At 37.2% G+C, this 22,346-nt stretch overlaps 1 pseudogene; it reads right to left on the minus strand.

Annotated features, from left to right (window-relative positions):
* Nucleotides 1-1,386: 1,386 nt before the first annotated feature.
* LOC118482735 lies at nt 1,387-8,964 on the minus strand (annotated as a pseudogene).
* Nucleotides 8,965-22,346: the final 13,382 nt, after the last annotated feature.

Here is a 22,346-nt window from a genome sequence, read left to right on the forward strand (position 1 = left end):
TGGGACCATACCCCTTCAATGTTCGTTTATCTATGTTGCTCATTAAAGATTTTTGTACATTTATTTATTTTATAGTAATTTGCCAAAATCGTCCCTGAGATTTGGGCATGTTTCTCATTTTCATCCGAAACAACTTTTTTGTACCATATAGTCCTTCATTTTTTAGATTTTTTGCCATTTTCATCGTCTAATTTGCTTTAGTTTTTCTATCAAACATTTGGATGAAAATTGCAAAAAGTCCCAAATCTCATGGACAATTTTGGCAAAAAAAAAAAAAAGTCAGACGTTTGGATGAAATTGAAAAAAAAATCCCAAAAGTGAAGCACTATATGGTACCCAAAAAAAAGTTGTTTTGGATGAAAATGACAAAGTGCCTAAACCTTAGGAACGATTTTGGCAATTTACTCTTTATTTTATCTAAACTTTTCATGTTTTTTAATTCTTATTTATTTTATTATCCTAAAAAATAGAATATGAAACCTCATTTCCACAATGTTTATGCACCGTTCTTCTTTTTTCTCATAATTTACAAGTAGATGAACCTAAGGCCTTTGGGTATACTTTAACATAACTTAACTCCACCTAAGTGACACATCAACTTTTCTTCCTCATTTTACTTTATCTCACTCTAACGAAATGGTTTAACATGTTAACACATAACTCATTTAATGCACTTTAACATTGAGTTTTTGTCTAAAAAAGAAAATAATAATTAATTCAATCTCTTAACATTAGGTTAACATGTTAACACATAACTCATTTAATGCACTTTAACACAATGAGGGAGTGGTTTGCAATGTTAGTTAACATGACATGTCATTTTTAACACTCTAGATGTTAGAGTACACCCCATGGCCTAATAATCATTTCACAAGCTTACAATCTATTGCTCATGGTAATTAATATTCAGCTTGTTTCTAAAGTGTTTAACAACTCTTATCAGGATTGTAATGAAAGTTCTTTAGAAAGCTTCTTAATTATTTTTAGTCGTTAGCCAATGAAGTAATGAAGTAATAAAATAATTTTCATCAAATTCATCATAAAATTTTATGTCTGTTTGCATCAACTAGAAAGTATTAAGTATCCAAATACCAAAAACTAAACATAAATCATATTTGGACAAATATCATGTTCAAAATCATTTGTTTTGCGAATAATATAAAATGATTCACGATAGGATGAACCGTTTGTTTTGCAAATCGGATTTAAAAATGAGGATTGTGTGCGTATATTGAAGTCTATGGTGATCTTTGTTAACCTTGTATTTTGATATACACATCATACAACAACATAGTAAACATGAACACAAATTTGGTGATTGACTTCAAAAATGTCATTATAATTATAAATCTAATCTATTTCATAAAAATATGCTTTTAGTCAAGTTTAATTAAAAATTATCATTATCGCGGTTTGGGATTGTTTAAGCAATTCACGTACTCGTTGACCTGTTGCTAATTTATTATAAGTAGCTTTATCAAGATCAGAAGCAAGTTGTGCAAAAACTTCTAATTATGCGAATTATGCCAATTCCAGTTTTAATTTACCGGCTACTTGTTTCATAGCTTTAATTGAGTTGTAGACCCCACTTTATAAACAGAGGTCGGATTTCGACATTTAATAGATCGGCAGATAAGAATACTTGTCCATCGGTAATCGAAATTACATTCGTAGGAATATAAGCCGAAACGTCTCCCAATTGGGTTTCAACTATTGGTAAAGCGATCATACTTCCTTCACCTAAAAGAGAACTTAATTTAACAACTATTTCCAAAAGGCGTAATTGTAAATAAAAAACATCCCCTTGGATAAGCCTCGCGCCCAGGTGGTCTTTGTAATAGAAGAGAGATTTGGCGATACGCTTGCACTTGTCTAGAGAGATCATCATAAATGATTAAAGTGTGTCATTCACGGTACATAAAATGTCCAGCCAGAGCAACTCTTGTATAAGGAGCGAGGTATTGTAATGTAGCAGGGGAATCCGCCGTTTTGGCTACCACAATAGTATATTCCATCGTGCCCCTTTCCTGGAAAGTAGTCACTACCTGAGCCACATAATACGCTTTTTGACCAATAGCTACATAAACGCATATTACATTTTGGCGATGTTGATTTAGAATTGTATCTATTGCTACTGATGTTTTACCGGTCAGTCTGTCCCTAATAATTAATTCTCGTTGACCACGTCCTATGGGAATCATTGAATTAATAGCAATAAGCCCTGTTTGAAGAGGCTCATATACAGAACGTCGAGAAATAATCCCTAGAGTAAGGGCGGATTTTGTGAAAATGTTTAAGAGTCTAATCTAACAAAAATATTAGTCAACTATATATATATGAAGTGAGTGTGAATATTAAGGTAATGGTTTTAAAATAAACAATGTTGTTATTTTATGATATTAGTCCGATTTAAAAAATAATAAATTTCAAAATCAACTTTTCTAAGGATGATACGATATTAACACGCGATATTATTTGGAATCATTTATTAGAATAATATATGCACTAAGAAGTCTTTATTATAAGGCTGGAGGGTGTCACCACGTCACACTCTATAGCGCCCCCCGGCACTATACACCCACACCCATCATTTTAAGAAGGGGCGTCATTGATGGGGCTCCATCATGGTAACGAGCTCGAAGGGTTTTATTAGGTGGGGCCCATGTAAATTCACCCAATGAAATTTTTTTTATTTTTTATTTTTATTTTTATTAATATGGGGCTCCATCCACACCATGCAAGTCAAAGAGGGGTGTGATAAAGCCCCAATGGTGACATGGCTCTGAGGTGGACTGATAAAGCCCCTTGAGGGCTCCAACCACACCCTATAGCCTAAGGCCGGAGGGTATGGGGCGCTACCACCGCCATGTCACCATCTATGGCGCCGGTGGGGCGCCACCACCCATACCCAGACATTTAAGGAGGGGGCGCCATTGTTGTGGCTTCAACATGGTAGCTATAGCTTGATTGAGGTAAAGGATTGGTTAAAGGAGGGGGGCGCTATAGCTTGAAGGGGCTTTATCTCACATCCTGCAAGTTAAGGGGAGAGGCCTTAAAGCCCCTGTGTGACGTGGCGTTGATAAAACCCCTCCCATACCCTCCAACAAAATAGATTTTTGTTATTATAATATTTGCTAAAAATGGTTTTTGGTTTGTCCACCAATGCTATCTAATCCATTCCGGGTTTTGATGCCAAACTAATCCACATGGGTAGTGGAGGTTTTTGTGACACCATCACATCGCATTCTCCTTTTTATTTTTTATTTTTTTTGATTTTTTTCTTTAATTTTAGTTAATTATGATTGTTTAAAAACTAATATGTAAATGTTTCAACTTTATAGAAAGCTATAATAACACATTTCATTTTTCTTTTCACTTTTTATCTCATATCAATGCAAATAATGACGATTAACTGTATCCATGTCACTCATAACAAAAGGTTTTTCTTTTCAGTTAAGAGTTTGGGTATTTAATTAACGGTTTAAAACGTGTAGACTTGTGATAGTAAAATTTGCAATCTGTACAAGAATAACATGTTTTTAACAACATTACATTGTTGGCATAGGTGGTGCGTTGTGGCCAGAGGCGTCTGTGAGAATTCACGTATCATATTCGAGCTCGAAAAAACGTGTTATTTCGTAATGTTTTATTATTACTTTTAAAAAAAATCAAATTAGTATTAGGCTCAATAAAACTAATGTCAAATGGGCTAAATTTGAACCATAAAAGTGATTCGTAAATAAGCCTATATTGGAATTGTATGTGTTTATTATTAAAAAAAATAACATATATATATATATATATATATATATCGGATTTTTTAAAAAAATCGCGTGCCCCTCGAAATCACGGGTCTTGTGCGGAGGTCCTCCCCGCACACCATCAATGTCGCTATTGGTTGCGGCAACGACGCCTTAGTTGTTTACAGCTGACGGTACGTTTTGTAATGTGTTAACCATATGAAAACACGTGTTTCGATGTATCTGAAAAGCATTAAGGTTACAAATAAACGGAATCGCCCTGGTTGGTTCATTTATCGAAGGTTCCACCTAACAACTACACCACCCTTAACTTTGCATCAAGACTTAGCGGTGTCAAAACGTACAATAACTCGATTTTGTCCCGTCAAATGAAAACGTGTTATGTTTGACCCGACTCGTTTCCAGACACATTTAACGTCAAAATGTAGACCAACAGAAAACGTACACAAAAATAAGCATGAAAACGTATTATATTTGACCAGACTCGTTTCTAAAAAATATGTCGAAACGTGAAATTTTATTATTTACGCCGAAACGTGAATTTATACCAACACGTACATTAAAATGTAAAAAACGTAAACAAACTAAAAACGTACATAAAAATAAACATGAAAACACATTATATTTAACCCGACTCATTTCCCAAAAAACTGCGTTGAAACATGAATTTATACCGACATGTATATAAATATAACCACACGAGAAAATAGTTTTTTTTTCTTTTAAACTAAGGAATGAAAACATCGGTATAACACCCTGTGTTTCGAAAGTCAAGGTCAAAGTCAAGATTTAAGTCAAAGAAAGAAAAGATTGCTAATTGCGATCTGTCACTCCTTGCTCACTTCCTGTTTTGACTTCTTTGACTCGTAGATAGCCTTTGTATGCTTTTACGTTAGTTGTATTATGTGGAGTACTTATTGATAATCGAGGTTTATTCGATGATTATCACATGTTTTATCGCTTAACGCAATCGCACTCGCAACTCGAATTACGCGTTCTGGATATTGATTTATGTGGTGTGCGCTTTACGTGTTACTTGTGCATGTTTATTTATGTAGTGTTGTGGTGACTAATCGAAACGCAATCGAAATTCAATCGCAATCAAATCACAGACGCTAAACGCAAGTGAAATAGGATGATTGTATGTTAGATATAGTAGTTCGGATTAAAAGTAATTTGAATAGGAAACTCTATCGCATCGCAACGCTCGCAATCGCAATCGAAATCGCAAAACTCGTCGCACCGAACACTCGAATCAAGTGGTTAAACAACCGAGTGACCAGCCGATCGGCCAGCCGTTCAATCGAGCTACCACTCGATCGACCAGCCAGTCGACCGGGCTGTCAACTCGATCGACCAGCCACCTCCCACCCTTTCCTTTTTGGGAAACCCTATAAATACCCATGTCAACATCACAACTTACCACTTTTGCACTCTCCTGTCCGACTAGCGCTCTTGTTCACCTTTTCTTCGATTTCTCGTGATTCCGGTAAGATCTCATCCTAAATCTTGTACTTCCTTAATCTACACGCACACCTACACCTTTCTATCTTTTGAATATTAACTTTTAACCTCGAAATTATTAGATTTGAGGTGTTCTAGGATGATGTCATCATGGTGTTCTTGAGAACTTCATGTTTTGGCTTCAATCCACCAAGAACAACTTAAATCTAACCGGTTTCCACACAAATAAACCGAGATCTTTCATAGATCTGAACATATTCAAGGTGAAAAGGAATGAAAGATGGTTTTCCAACTTTCTTTCAACTCTTTTACACTCAATGCACGCAAAACCGATAGAATCGGAGCTTGTTCTGATCTTCTACTCTTCCTCGTCGAAGTGTTGGTTCAAGATCTTAATTCTATCCACGAGATTACCGATTTCGGGTTAAACATGGAACACCGTCTCGAACAGTTAACTGGATGGATTTGGGTGATTGCTGTCCGGTCAGGTTACTAAGTCTGACGATGTTTCTGTTGTCTAACACGTTATCAAATCGTCTCGATAAAACTACAAAACTATCAAAACAACCAAGGAAGAAGACGATCAGGCCGACCAGGTCGGAGTGACGGCCGATCGGACTGCTGTCTGAACGGAGTGCCACCCGATCGGGTTGCCACCCGATCGGGTTGCCACCCGATCGGCTTGCCACCCGATCGGCTTGCACCTTAGGGTCCTACACTCAACTTTATTTCAAACTTTTGAGGATTAAACATCGAACGAGATGTTGTCCGATCGGACTACCACCCGATCGGATTGCCACTTCGACCATGTGACGTTTTGAACTCAACACTTAAACAATTTTCAAACTTGATTCAATACAAGCGGACTGCCATCCGATCGGACTACAATCCGATCGAAGTGACAAACTGCTGTGAACTTGTTCTCACTAAGTGTCTAACCTACCGGATTGTCGCTCGATCGAACGGTCGTTCGATCGATCGACCTGAAGGATAGAAACACTTCTGTGTTTTCAAAATGCTACAACAAAAACTTCAAAAGTCAAGCCATCATACACAAACACATCCTTCCCAAAGGAAGAAACAGTCCACTCGAAAGGTCACCCGATCGGATGACCATCCGAGCGGATTGTCACCCGATCGACCGGCTACCCGATCGGATTGCCATCCGATCGGACTGCTGTTCGACCCACTGACACTTTGTTCCGACTTACGCGTCACTTATCGTTTATGCTATCGTTCTGATCAGGCTAACCCTACTCTCTAGCGCTCCCTTCAATCCACCGTTGTGAGTATACTCGATCCCTTTTTGCTTTACGCACTTTTGGGTGTTACATACGTTACTTATTCTAAATCACACCGAACACACTACGCAATACTTTAAACGCTAACCGTTATTGCATGTTATATGTGACTTAATGAATGCTTGTTTGTTGTGTTTACATATGGAATGCTGTCTACCTGCCTTAGCAACGGTAGTACTATTTGTTTGGACTCAGCACCTGTTCATTCAGGGGTTGTTAAGTACAATTTGTTACATGGCTCAGAGTGGTGAGTGTGTATTACGAACTGCCTTGGGCAGTCAACCTGCAGTAATTGGTATCGATAGGTTCATGTCGATAACTAACATGCCTCATTTTACACTGTGTACGTGCTGGTTATGCGTAACGATTTCGAACTCTATTATATCTTTCGAACTCTATTATATCTAATAAAGTTGTATGCTCACCTTTACACTATGTGTATTGACTTTTACTTTAATGTATGTGACAGGTGCTTAGGATGCTTATATGCTTTGCTTGCTGTGAAATCGAGGTTAGGAAAGGTCTAGAAACAAAAAAAAAAAAACAAATGTCTGTATTTTGAAATCTGAGTTGTCGGAACAGAAAAATTTGACTAGATCTTGTCTGTAATAATTATATTATCTTTTATTACATGGGATGGGACATGTTGCTTAAATAATTGGTAAATTATAGTTGTTATGGAAATTTCTGGACAATCTGTTTCGCTCAGTGCCACGCCCCGATGATTCCGCCATCAGTTGGGGTGTGATAGGTTGGTATCAGAGCCATAACTATAGGGAATTAGGCAAGACTCGACCTAGTCCGGGTCGACGTCTTAGAAATGACCTAGTATATAGTTAGGAACCAACAGACCGACTTGTGCGTACGCTTAGGGGTGCTGCACGAGCTTACTATATCTCGCTATTCTCGCCTATGCTACACTATCACTGCACTACTATTCGAAATTGAACGAGTGATTTGGTCGAGATTAGGTGTGAAAACCGCAAACTCTCGATTAAATTGCTTATTTAATCTGTATTTATCTATAAAACATGAGAATTTGCGTTGAATCAGGAGTTAAATCCGTACTTTAACGCGGATTTTTGTCTCTATTTTTATCAAAAACAGGAACAAGGTTGTTAAGTTAGGGGTGAAACCCGAACCTTGACGACTATTTCCGCCCTCTATTTTTGGTTATACAAAACTCTCACCAAAGTCTCGACGGACTCCAACGACTTGAATTCGCACAAAAACTGGAAGGATGCGTGCCATTCGCCCAGATTCGAGGCGAGAGCACAGTCCCGAAGGCCAAAGTGTGAACTAGAGTCCTTGTGAATAGTCGAATCACTTTGGTTAGTCTATGTCTATCTAGCCGAAGACAATCCATTTCTCGATTTTTATGTGTTTCGATCCTGAGCTCGTTACTGCCGACCCTAATATTTGCTGTTTTTGTGGATTTCATGTGTTTTATGTGATTTTACCTGTCTACATGTTGCGATTTTCGGTAATTTATTCGCTTTCGCCTTTCGATTTGATCGACACCCTCGACTCGCACTGCACTTCTACCTCAAAACGCTGACAAATCGCTACCATTCATACTGTTTACTATGATATTCGATTATGCTATATACTACTCGTTATGTTAATCGCAGTCGCTAATCTCGAACATTCGCGGATTTTGAATGATAGGTTTCTGTATTCTGACTGCATCTTGTGATTACATGCGTTTATGCTTCTGTGTTTTGTGCCTTACGTGTTTATGTGCTTCTGTGCTTATATGAATCGGTGAGAATGTGCCTATGTGGTTACGTGATTTTACGTGTTCCTGAGCTTTAGTAGTATTAGACGTGTGAGGTGAGATTCGACCATGTTGTGTCTTTGACCTATGACGATGTCTGTTGCAGACAATGTCGTCATCTGGACCCCGTCACCCACGAGTTACCCGCCAAGAACAGAGAGACAAACACCTTGCTGCTCTCGTCGCTAAGCAAGTAGCAAAGGTTGTTCCTAAGATCGTGAATGAGCTATACGAGACTGTGAGCAAATCGTCTGAAGAATCCAGGACCGAGACTCCCAAAGCTACTCCTGCAGCTGCTTTCAGCTTCAAGCAGTTCAAGGCATGCGGACCGAAAGAGTTCACTGGCGAAGAAGACCCTACGGCTTTGTTTCAATGGTTCGACTCGATCGAAGTTACCCTGCGTCAGAGTGGATGTCCTGACAATCTCCGCACTCTGAATGCTACCGGCGTTTTCCAGTCCCGAGCTCTAGACTGGTGGACGGCCGAGAGGAACAAGCGCGGAAATGATGCAGCCTATGGTCTGTCATGGGACGAGTTGAAGAACGTTATGCTCGATGAGTTCTGCCCTCCCCATGAGCGCCAAAAGCTGGAGGATGAATTCTGGCACATCAAGCAGAAAGATGGTGACAACGCTGCCCTCACTGCTCGCTTCAAGCAGCTCAGTATCATCTGCCTCGAACACACTACGCAATACTTTAAACGCTAACCGTTATCGCATGTTATACGTGACTTAATGAATGCTTGTTTGTTATGTTTACACATGGAATGCTGTCTACCTGCCTTAGCAACAGTAGTACTATTTGTTTGGACTCAGCACCTGTTCACTCAGGGGTTGTTAAGGACAATTTGTTACATGGCTCAGTGGTGAGTGTGTATTACGAACTGCCTTGGGCAGTCAACCCGCAGTCATTGGTATCGATAGGTTCATGTCGATAACTAACATGCCTCATTTTACACTGTCTACGTGCTGGTTATGCGTAACGATTTCGAACTCTATTATATCTAATAAACTTGTATGCTCGCCTTTAAACTATGTGTATTGACTTTTACTTTAACGTATGTGACAGGTGCTTAAGATGCTTATATGCTTTGCTTGCTGTGAAATCGAGGCTAGGAAAGGTCTAGAAACAAAAAAACAAATGTCTGTATTTTGAAATCTGAGTTGTCGGAACAGAACAATTTGACCAGATCTTGTCTGTAATAATTATATTATCTTTTATGACATGGTATGGGACATGTTGCTTAAATAATTGGTAAATTATAGTTGTTATGGAAACTTCTGGACAATCTGTTCGCTCAATGCCACGCCCCGATGATTCCGCCATCGGTTGGGGTGTGACAACCGGGGATAAATTTGAAAAGTTAGAACCCAATAGAGTGAGAATGACATTTTATAAAGTTTTTAGAAAATGTAGAAGACGTTAATGTCAATTCAAAAGTTTATGGGTTGTTTTTGTCGATGACAGAGGACACCGCGCAATGTGTGGGTTACAACAACCCTGGTTATTATTATAACAACTCTATATGTATATGCTGTAGTTTTATTAAAAGTAGAACCCAATAGAGTGAGAATGATATTTTATAAAGTTTTTAGAAAATGTAGAAGACGTTAATGTCAATTCAAAAGTTTATGGGTTGTTTTTGTCGATGACAGAGGACACCGCGCAATGTGCGGGTTACTACAACCCTGGTTATTATTATAACAACTCTATATGTATATGTTGTAGTTTTATTAAAATTTATTACATAGAATCGAGACATTCACAAATATGAAAAACAAAATCAGTGGATGTTTGTATAGCCAATAATTCAAAACCGGGTCATTGTGTCCCATGAAAGGTCAGCATATTTTAGAGTAGCATACCCCATTTGGGTCACCATAATAATTTAATTTGTTTTTTTTATTTCAATGTATATATAAACGCACATACACTCTATATATTGGGTGTGTATAATATATACACACGAGACAAATATGTGGTTGTTTTGATTTTTTTGAGGAGTTTCCTTGAATCATTTTTCTTTCTGAACATATCTTTAAAGTAATACTTTGTGAACTTTAGAACCCAATAGAGTGAGAATGACATTTTATATAGTTTTTAGAAAATGCAGAAGACGTTAATCTCAATTCAAAAGTTTATGGGTTGTTTTTGTCGATGACAGAGGACACCGCGCAATGTGCGGGTTACTACAACCCTGGTTATTATTATAACAACTCTATATGTATATGCTGTAGTTTTATTAAAATTTATTACATAGACTCGAGACGTTCACAAATATGAAAAATAAAATTAGTGGATGTTTGTATAGCCAATAATTCAAAACCGGGTCATTGTGTCCCATGAAAGGTCCGCATATTTTGGAGTAGCACACCCCATTTGGGTCACCATAATAATTTAATTTGTTTTTTTATTTCAATGTATATATAAATGCACACACACTCTATATATTGGGTGTGTATAATATATACACACGAGACAAATATGTGGTTGTTTTGATTTTTTTGAGGAGTTTCCTTGAATCATTTTTCTTTCTGAACATATCTTTAAAGTAATACTTTGTGAACTAACGTTTTTTTAACATGTTAAATCGATTCTTCAATCCAGAAGGAAGAGAGATGATGTCTGCAATGAAACACACGCTTAGAAAATAAAATCGACAAGCTTTGTAATAATGAAATGATCTTAACGTTTACGAATGCTGGTTAATCATAAGGCAGTGAATATTTCAAGATCATTATGACCCTGTCTTTAAGTTTGATTACTTTGATAAATACTTATGAGATTATAATACATTAGTGCTTGGATAAAATTATATAATATATATACATATATCATAATTAAGATGTATGATATGATGCATTCTATTCTACTTATATAGATAGTTAATTAATAATACACAATATCTTACGTATATTTTTTTAATACTATTGTATGAGAGACTCACGGGGTTCTAACCTTGTCCTCTCATATCCCTCTTTGTAGCTATTGTTCCCTTGTCACCCTTGTGTGTTAGGGTGTTGTCATTCTATCTATTTCTCTCCATCCCCTCCTGTCTAACAACACGTCTGCTTAAGTTAAACACCACACCAACAAACTCGTTTTGCCTCCATTGAAAGCTTGATAGCGTTTGGCCTCAATAAGCATGAGCTCATAATAAATTTAGTAAAAGTTCAACTTTTAGCTAAAATTAGATTTACATGTATACCAATTAGGGGCTACAAAGTTCAAATCAATGTAAAAAGATGTAGGTACAAATGTACAACATAACTAAATGTGTTGCGAAAAAAAAAGTGGGTTAAAAATGAGAGAAACTGAACAAAATCATATATTGATAAGTCGCATTCTCTATCAAGTTGACTCAAACGAGTTAGAATAAGTTTGAGCCCAACTAATTCAACAAATACTTGATTTGTTAACACCCTACCCGGCTACACGTTATGATGGGTCTGCCGTGCCAACTCTTGATGGGTTGTTTGTTAGGTATTACGATCGGTCCTAATCAGTATTAAGTTTGTCAAGACTGGACATGCGACCCATACCACCAAAATAGAATTAGGACCGATCCTTACTACTGACCCATTTTTGTTCATCTCTAATAATTACACTTGCTATGTACATGTGAAAGAAATGATGTTGGATGGCCTACATTGGAAATTTGGATTGCCCATTAAGAGATCCTTTCTTGTTTTATTTTTGGATTAATGGCTTTTTGCCTAATTCCATAATCATAATTGCAATTTAGCCTTCAAAGTTTAATTGCCTAATTCTATAATCATAATTGCAATTTAGCCTCCAAACTTTAAGACAATGACAATTGGATCCTATGCATTTGAAAATTCTGACTGTAATATCGTTCATTTGTTTGCATTGGTCTTACTTAATATATTTGATTTCATTTGCCCATTTAGATATATCAAGTGGTTAGAGTTTGTTTTGAATAACTTAGATATCCTATATTAGAACCTCATACTTGTATTTGCCATGTAAATTATCTATAAATGTATACAAAATCAAGTTTTCGAGTTTATATGGGTTGTAATTCAAAACATGATATGAACTCGTTATGAAAAGAACTAGTATTTAGTTCGAGTCTAAATATGTTCGAGTCGTAAAAGGGTTCACCGCCTCATATGTTTAATAAACATATTGTGTCGTGGTTGCTTGTAAATAAAAGGGCCACTTCGTCAATTTCTTTAAAATTTTAGTAATAAAATAAGTATACATATTATAACTACAATCGACCAAATAGTTCACTATGCGTTTAACCTAGTTACAATTTATCGCAGCCCACCAACCCGTATACAACTTGATTGAACCTCGTTTAGGCATTTAATAATTTTGACCCACACAACCTATTCAGCCAAACAACTATCACATGTCATGTTTGTGTTACATAGTTTTAAGTGTGCTCTGATCAAGGTTGATGTATATGACATGAATAAATACACGTACATGTTGTGCTTGTGTACATCAATTTGTTTCAACTCACCAACCTACTATACCCGAAATCCATCAACATGATACGATAACCAATCATAGTTTCTCAACTATGGTTTTGGGTGTTCTTCTCTACACATATTCTATTTTTATTGATATGACACCATATCTAGTTTTTTAAGGACCTAAATGAGACTTTTGTAGGTAATGAATGGTGAAAAGGAAGAGCACCACATTCTCTTCATGTGGAGCCACACACCACAAGGAGATTGATTGAAAAGAAAGAAAGCCACATAAACACAAACAAGGTATTGATGGATATCGTATCACCCTTGTGGATATTAGCATGGAGGTCAAGCCAAACATAGCATTAAATGCAAATGACCTTTCGAATTAAATACCATCTCAAATCAAAATACGTCGTTTTATGTAATAAATAATGATACCTACATATACTTTATATTCTTTATTCTTTAACAAGAGAAGATTATAGTAGAAAGATGGTCATGCACTCATGCCCAATACATTTTTGAACAGAAAATGGTAGATATACATTATACTTCTTAATTATACGATTCATGTATTATGTTTGTATGTCCATTATTTATTATGATCGTTTAAGTTTTCTTCAAGAAAAAAAGATCGTAGATCAAATCGGTGTTTTTAAAAGTTTAACCATGATTAGCTAATTAGTCATGGTACAAATTAAAAAAAAATAGTAACTTATGTTACATATTCAAAAAGTAAGAAATTTCAAAAGGACTATGAACAATAGTTGTCGATTTTTTTATATGAAGACAATCAATTATGGACGCATACACATCCAAATAATGCATTATATTGGCGATCAAGACAACTCATGTTCTATAAGTAGGGTATCCTATGTGAATTATGTCATACCCTTGGTGGCATCTCGTATATTTATTGTTCATTGATGCACCAATAAATATCTCAATAAATTTTACTTAAAAAACATCAAGTGGAAGACCGATCTGTTGCAACCGCGGTCACAAGCCCCAGTTCCTGGTAGAAGCGACACCACTGACCATTTGTTTCCAAAGAATTATGGGATTTAAATGAATCAAGTCGTCCATGAGATACTTCTCACTAAAAGCTTGAATAAGTTGAGTTTAAACGAGTCATACTCTAATTTAAAGCTCATTTGATAAACGAGTATGAACTTGTGAGCTTCATGTATTAAGCTCGTATCAACTCATGTGCCTAAACGAGTCTATTAATGATATAGATATAAATGTAAAAGAATTATTTAACAAAAAAATACATATTTACATAATATTTATTATTTATATATAAGATAATAAATATTGTTATATATACAATTACAAAAAAACAAAACAAAACTAAATTATATATATCACGGGTAAGTAAAAAAAATATATAAGCGAGCTTAGACTGAGTTTGAAAAAATTGCCCACTAATCTAGATTGAAACAAGCTTAGTTCAAACTCTTTTTAAGTTAAATGATTTGAGTTCGAGCTTGAATGATTTTAGATTCACCTTACCTTGTTTACACCCATAAAAATGTAAACTTGCATAAAATATCAGATAATTGGATTATTTTTACTCTTATACTCACTAAACTTGTTTTTATGTTGTGTTACTCTTTACAAGATGTTCTTTAAAAAAATTAAATAAAATCACTTTGGGACGGAACTGGTTCTAAGCATACAACACACCCGTAGTAAATCTATTTAGATCGATTTGGTTTCTTGTTCAACTATTTTTATATGGTTTGTTTTGACGGTCTAAGTTTCCAACCTAAAACACACACATAATCCTTAAATATTGCTTAATTTTAGCTTTTTATTTTCATTCTGGTCTATAATATAACGCGCGCGCACACACACATATATAGACACATACACACCAAAAGACATTTAAAAGTTAACATGCTTTTTTGTCCTGAGGGTGTGGTATATCGTCTCTGGCCACATCACCACTGTTGACGCCCTATAGCGCCCCCACCCCATCCCATGCGCGCCAGGGGGGGGGGGGCATCGAAGCTCCGTCAGCCCGGTAACGAGCGCTAAAGTGGGTGTACAGGTGGGGCCCATTCTTTTCAACCAATCAAATCTTTTGTTTTTTTTTCGTATTTTGTTTAATAGGAGGCTTTAAACCATTGCATACAAGCTAAAGGGAGTAGCTTTAAAGACCCCTATGTAACATAACGCTGATATGAGTCTGACGTAACACTATAAAACTCCTAGAGTCTTTAAACCACACCCGACAACCTTATAAAGTTACTTGTCAAATCAACCAAAATTTCTTTAAGATGGTGTAATTTTCATGAGAGTTGCATATCCCTGACAGGAGGCCTAACTCTAACCAAAGTGGTCCATCTTGATTGGTTTCGACCGAGGCCCTTATGTACTTTTTGGGACCATGTATTCTATTTACATTTTTTTTTTTTTTGTTGCTATCATATTCAACTTTTGATCATTCAGAAACATAATATTCCAAAAACGCTACTTTTGAGCGATAAAATCATTAATTTAATAAGAACTTTAAAAAGAGTTTAGGCTCGATGCACCGATCACATAGATTGTTTATTGATACATGACAAACGTGTAATGGTGACCTATCAAATGAGGAAGACTGTTTGCAACTTTTGCATTAGATTCTGTTTATAACTTTAGTCCTAGATGTTGATATTTTAACCCATTTTTATATAAATGGACTTATTATATATGCTATTTCTAGAATATGATAAAAAATTAAATAAATTTAAATTTAACTCTTCCACCGCAAACTTGCAATTTTTCTCCCTTGCTTGGATAATAGTTTCTTCAACCACCCCTTTTTGAATAGCAAATCCAGTTTCACCGAAAATAAAACTTTGGTTCTTTGGCGTTTGATAAATTGTTATGCACGACCCCAATAACAATGCATTCCAAGATGCAATCTGTTACACGCATTTTATCAAACAGTTTGTGGGTGCCAGACTCATAGGGGTGGATTTTTAAGCCCAGCCTGGGGTAGCCCCACTCAACTCTTAATGGGCCTGTATATTTATAGAAATTATATAGTGTTTAGTTTGGTATAAAAATTTAGGTCTCCTTTTCTTTCTTTACCAGGCTCCATATTCCAGATTTGTTCCAACCCAATTTTCAGGCCCACTCTACGAATATTGACATTTTGAAATTTTTACAGCATCCCACTAGGGATTTCAATCATGTCGGATTAACATAGAGATGGGCAGAATCGGTTATTTTTAAAACCCGGAACCGGTTCCAACCCGGAACCGGGTATGAATACAAGTGAATGGAACCGGGTCCGGGTATAACCCGGGTACACATCCTTTATTTTATAACCGGTGGAACCGGTTTCGGGTACAAGAGAACCGGGTCCGGGTACTGTGTGGAACCGGGACCGGGTACTGTTTGGAACCGGTTCCACTGCGTATTTCAGAAAAAGGCTGACCACTACTGTTTGGAATCGGTTCCGATCAGAAAAGCTGTTTTTTTTTTTAAAATCGTACCGTTAGAACCGGTTCCGCTGCGAAAAAGCTGTTTTTTTTTAAATTCGTACCGTTAGAACCGGTTTTCAATTATAAAAATCGATTTTTTTCCTCAATGTCTCTACACTTCCAATTTGCATCATCCACACTCTTCTTTCTCTGTAAAAAACATTCAAGCTCGCAACCGGAAGAACTAATATGGCGTCGGAAGAAGGAGTTGTTTTGATTTTAGAAACCAAGCGTAACCCCGCAATTTGGAAAAATTTTGATTTGTGTTTGATGTCGGATAACCATGAGATGGCTCGTTGCAAGAATTGTGGGAAGTTCATGAAGGCGGCGGCAAACTCCACCCTCAAGAAGCATACCGACAAACATTGCCCGGTGACAAAGGCAAAAAAGGAAGAAAAGGGCGAAGGATCCGGTTCTTCTAATGTGTAGTTTGGTGGATGCGTTTGTTTAGTTATGTTTAATGTCTTATGTTTTATGTGTGATGTTTGAAGTATTTGATGTGTTATGTTTGATGTGTTATGTTTTTAGTGTTATGTTTGTGTAATAATAGTTCGTTTGTGAAGTAATAGCTTGTTTGTGGAAAAAAAATTCGCATATATAATCGTTTAAGTAGTACAAAAATTCGGTTCATTCGGTAATCAAAATTGTTTAACAGAACCGGTTACGCGGGACTGATCAGAATCGGTTCCTTCAGGACTGATCAGAATCGGTTCCTATAATTTATGTTTTTGCTCGTTTGCTTGAGGACGGTGCGACACTTTCACTTCCGCTACGCTTTGGTGCGGGCACTTCGGTACAATCGTCTTCGGAATCATTGGTCTCTACCTCGTCTTCCTCTTCATCCTCTTCTTCAATAATCTTGTGCTCCAACTCCACCTCGTCTTCGAGACTCGACTTATGTTGAACACGATCAACGCCGTCCAAATGATCTTTTAGGCAAATTGCCATCTCTAGCGACTCCGGGGTTAATCTTGTTCTTCTAATCGACAATACCCTACCACTAAGAGAAAAAACACTTTCCGAAGCTACCGTGGAAGCTTGGACCGTTAGTAAATCACGAGCCATGGTGGCTAGAATCGGGAATTCCGATTCTTTAGACTTCCACCATGCCAAAATGTCAAAATTATTATACTCCTCGGCCGTCATAGTAAGTGCATCATCCCTTAGTTTATATCGGCCGAGTTCACTAGATGGTTCGTTACCCCTTTGTTGTTTCGCCGTTTCGTCTCTAACGACGTTCAACATGGTTATGATGGGGTCGGCAATTGTTTGATCTTTAGAGGCCGATGATAAAGCTCCATTAAAAATTGTATGATTTTTTCCCCATATTTTTTTTAAATAATGATCATAAAGTTTATTCAAAGATTCCTCGAAAAGTTTTTTAGTTTTGGCTTTCAATGTTGGATCCTCCTCGTGCATATCCAACTTGTCGTAAATTTCATCAACTAACGCGTTAACACCCGCTACGTTTAAAATTGGGTTTAAAGCGGCGGCACATAAAAATACGGGTGGTAAGTCCAAAAAATATTTTTTAAATTTATTGATCATTGGTGTCAACATGTTCCTCAACATGTCACTTGAGTTTTCAAACTTTTTAAAATTAGTTGTTATCAAATATAATTCGGAAATAACTCGAGAACTAGTGGGATAATAAACACCGGAAATTAAAGTTGTTGATTTTTTGAAAACTTTTAAAAAATCACTTAGTGTTTGAATGTTATTCCAAGCCGTGTCGGGAAAAGGGTCGACTTGGTAGTCATCACTTAAAGTTGTATGAAATGCTTTTAAAGTGCCCATTTGTTTTAAAGCCATTTCAAACATATGACAAGTTGAATTCCAACGAGTTGGGATATCCCAATTAGGACCAATTAATTTTTGGTTAACTTCTTTACAAAGGTTTTTATAATCTTGATATATTTCTTTACCACTTTTAAAAACATCTTGAAGCATAGTTCTAAAAGCTATAATAAAATCCGCTACAAATTTATTTTTTAAACCGTCTTGCACAACTAAATTAATAATATGAGCAACACATCTTGTGTGAAAAAAAGCACCATCACAAATTGGTTTGTACTTCAACTTTAGTTTTTGGATCGCATTTGAGTTGTTTGAGGCGTTATCGAAAGATATTGAAAATATTTTATCCTCTAAACAATATTTTATAATTGTGGCATTCATAATTTTATAAATATTTTCTCCCGTATGAGGAGAAGGAAACTCTTCAAATGCGATCGTACGTTTCATCATTTGCCATGTATTGGGATCAACCCAATGAGCGGTGACACAAATGTATGATTCGGGTAAACCGTGTGGAGCCGACCACACATCACTAGTTAAATTTACACAAGTCTTTAAATTTTGAAAAAATGCAATTAAATCTTTTCTTGCATTTTCCCATATATTTAAACAATGACGTTTTAAAGTTCGACGACTTACATGTTTGTAGCTAGGTTGAAGAGTCTCCCTAATTAGCTTAGTGAGATCGGGGTCGTCAAAGTGTCCAAAAGGCAACGCTTTTTTGATGACCAACTTCGCCATCCTATCACGAGTTATCTTTTGTTCGTAGCGGAAAATCTTACCATCTTTTGAAAGTTGAACTTGACCGGGTGTCAAATCTTTTAGAGCTTTGCAATACTTTTTCGCATGCTTCGTTAAAGTAGAATTAGAATCCTTGCTTAACAAGGAGCCACAATGCTTGCATTGAGCCTTTTGTGAACCATCGCTCATCTCGACTAAATCCCAATTGCACCATACATCCATATTGCGGCTATGCGATAATGTTCCCACCACAAATGGAGCATTTGAACCTTTTGGAACATTATTGACGGATTGGGAGTTTGTGCTTTTAGAGTTCTTGGAAGCCATTAGAAATATGTAAAGAAGTTGAAGAAATAGATACAAGAAGAAGATGAGTTGTGAAAAAAAATAAAAAAAATTGTGATATTTATAGTATAACCGGTTCCAATGGTCATAAAGGAACCGGTTCCAACGGTCAGATTTTGCATTTAATGAGTTACCATATAGCAAGATTCGGTTCCAACGGTCAGATCCATATAAGAATCGGTTCCAACGGTAACATACCGGGTACAGATAGGAACCGGTTACGGGTAGGAACCGGATACTGGTAGGAACCGGGTACGGTTGACTTTTTTTTAGGAAAAATGGGAACCGGGTAATACCCGTCGGGTTTTTTAAACCTGGGACCGGTTCCTCTGAGCATCGGGTAGGAGCCGGAACCGGGTCCGGGTCGGGTCTACTAGAATCGGGTAGGAACCGGTTTTTATGCCCATCTCTAGATTAACACGCTAATGGGTTTTGAGTTCACGGGTTCAAATTTTAAATCCTAAACCTGACCCATATATTTATTCATGTTGTGTCGTGTCAAACCCATTTAAAATCGCGTCGTGTTTCGCACCGACCCGTTTTAATGTTTGTTTTGTGAAGATGAGTAATAACTAGTGACTTTCTAACAATACAAACAATCATTTATCAGATAACCTTTTATAGTTGGTATGGTTTAATTAATTGTTTTTGCTTCTTTATCTCTCTTTCCCAATTACAAACATGAGTTATATATTTAGCTCAATATTAGAATACTTCTCTAAAATCTAAATATAAACTTTTATTGAAAACCTCTAAACGGTTGACATGTTAACCCACTTATTAAACGGGTGGTGTTTGAGTTTAACTTATTTATTCGTGTTTGAATTAACGTGTTTAATAAAATGTGTTGTGTTAGCCAACCCAAAACCTACCTTTAAAAAAAAAAATCGAAAACAAAATTCAGATTTGAGTAATGCGAGATTCATTGACAAATTCTCCCTTATTTGCAAAACTAAAATCTAGCCAAAACTGAATCTGTTTATGGCTTTTTATCAACAGGTAGTCAGTCCAGAAGTCGGACGATAGCCAAAGACGTAAAGTTGAATATGTTTTTGGGTTTTTGATTGGTGGGTTGGTTTTTAACACCATTTTTCAAGACATAAAGAAAGTATTGGGTTAATGGATCTTGCTAACTAGGTGGTCATGGCTTCCAAAAATTAATTACATGGACTAAAGAGTGACGTTTCAGCCCAACTTTGATAAATATGGTAATATGGTAAATGGTTAGAGTACAATATAAAGGCGGATAAAACGTTTTGCTTGTGTTGTTACATACGTGTATAATATTTTGGGAAACAAAGGTGGGTGTTATGTATTTTTTTTAGAAAAACGGTTTAATGGTGGGAATAATCGAGATAAGTTTGCTTCGCATATCGTTGATGTTGGTAGTGCTCACAATAAACCACTTAAATATTTGAAGACACTACATCCACTTATGAAGAAACACGAGTATAATCTGCAAGGGATAAGACCTTGTTCAACCAAGGGGGGTTAATCTTCTGGTCACTATGAGCTCAAATCCAAGAAGTATGATCTGCAAAACTAGCAAAACACTACGAGACTCGTTACGAGAATGAGAGGTGGGAGGTTCTTCTCGTAACCACCTTTCGGCGTGAGAATAATTATTGTTCTTCTAGAGAGAGAGAGAGAGAGAGAGAGAGAGAGAGATTAAATGTATAGAGTGAAAGTGTAGAGAGTAGGATCAGAATCCTTAAATTTTTCGGAGGAGTGTGGTATTTATAGCCGAGAGGTTGGAGAAAAATGGGGGCTGATTGGGTAAGGTGTCACGCCAAGGAATATCCATTTGGTGCCCTTTGTCTTGGCAATTAATGCATGCATATGTGGGAGTACGTTTGTGTGATGTGATTGGCCACACATCGCTTTCTTGACGTATTTATTGTCTGTATGCCATCAACCATTAGTGAAGATTCAGAAGAGGTGAAATGGCGCGATTGGCCACACATCGTTGTCATCTGTACCCTTTGTCCTCTGCACGATGGCACATCGTGGGGATCTTCTAGTACAATGCCTGGCAGGCGCTAATTGATTACAGGTCCCTTTCACCTTGTATTATTGGTGTCCTCCGTGTTGCCATAGTATCGCACCCGTGGGAGTTGCCATCAGGGGATTTGTTATGGCTGGTTGATTGTTTTTTTGGCATGACTATAAGTATAGTCATGAGCCCGCATGGACTTAATCACGACCTGAAAGAATTTAGAACCATACCTCCTCAGGTAAATTGTGAAAACAAATAAATGGGCAGTGTTAGTAAAATCTTCTAAGAGCGTAATAAATAAAATAAGGGTGTTGCTAAATGCCCTTCCATTTTTTAAATTTTACTGATTGCACTCCCCCCTAAAATTTGTAAATAAATATAATCAACCCATCTATTTTCTATTTTTTGAAAATTTGTATTAGGAAATTTTACTGTTGCCAGTTTGTCACACCCATAAGGCCGTGGAGTATGGTGGGGCGGGGGTTGGGACTTGGGTTGGGTATTTGGTGACACGTGTCCGCGGAGCCAGCCCACTGCCGGGTTATGTGTCCGCGGGGTATGGCGGGGCGTGGGTTGAGCTTGGGTTGGGTGAACCGCGTGGCATAAATGGTTTAAAAAAAATACAAAAAATTTATAAAAAATCACACAACATTTATAAAAAACCTACAACTTTATTAAAATTTTTAAAATTACATAATCCTAAAAATTACATAATTTCAGAAATTACAAAATAAAAAAACCTAAAGCGTTAAAAAAATTTCAAAAAGGACGATTTTGTCGAACGCCTTGTTTTCCTTGCCTCGAAACTCTATGTTCGCCACCGCCACCCGGTCCTCGTGGCTTAACTCGCCACCGGGAACCGCATCGTAGTAAGCTTTGAAACGGTCGAGCTTGGGCCGTAGCTCGCGCCATTTATGTTGGCACGCGTTGAGGTTGTGGCGGTCGTTACCGACGTTTTGTCGGTAGGCCGCAAACGCTTCCGCCCAATATTTTGTTTGGCCCGGTGGCCGCCCCTTCATAGCGTCGACGACGCTTGGTACGAGTGCCATTTCTTCTTGACGGGTCCAGGATGCCATTTCTTCTTGGGTTCGTGGGATGGGGGGGACCAGCGGGGTAGCGGGTTACCGACAGTGGGTGTTTGGTTCGTGGGATGGGGGACCGGTGGGGTTGGGGTTGCAATATATAGGGCCTTTGGGTGACCCGGGTGGCGGTTATAGAATATGGGGGATGGGGGGACC

The sequence above is a fragment of the Helianthus annuus genome, chromosome 10 (assembly GCF_002127325.2).
Source record: "Helianthus annuus cultivar XRQ/B chromosome 10, HanXRQr2.0-SUNRISE, whole genome shotgun sequence".
Taxonomy (NCBI): Eukaryota; Viridiplantae; Streptophyta; class Magnoliopsida; order Asterales; family Asteraceae; genus Helianthus; species Helianthus annuus.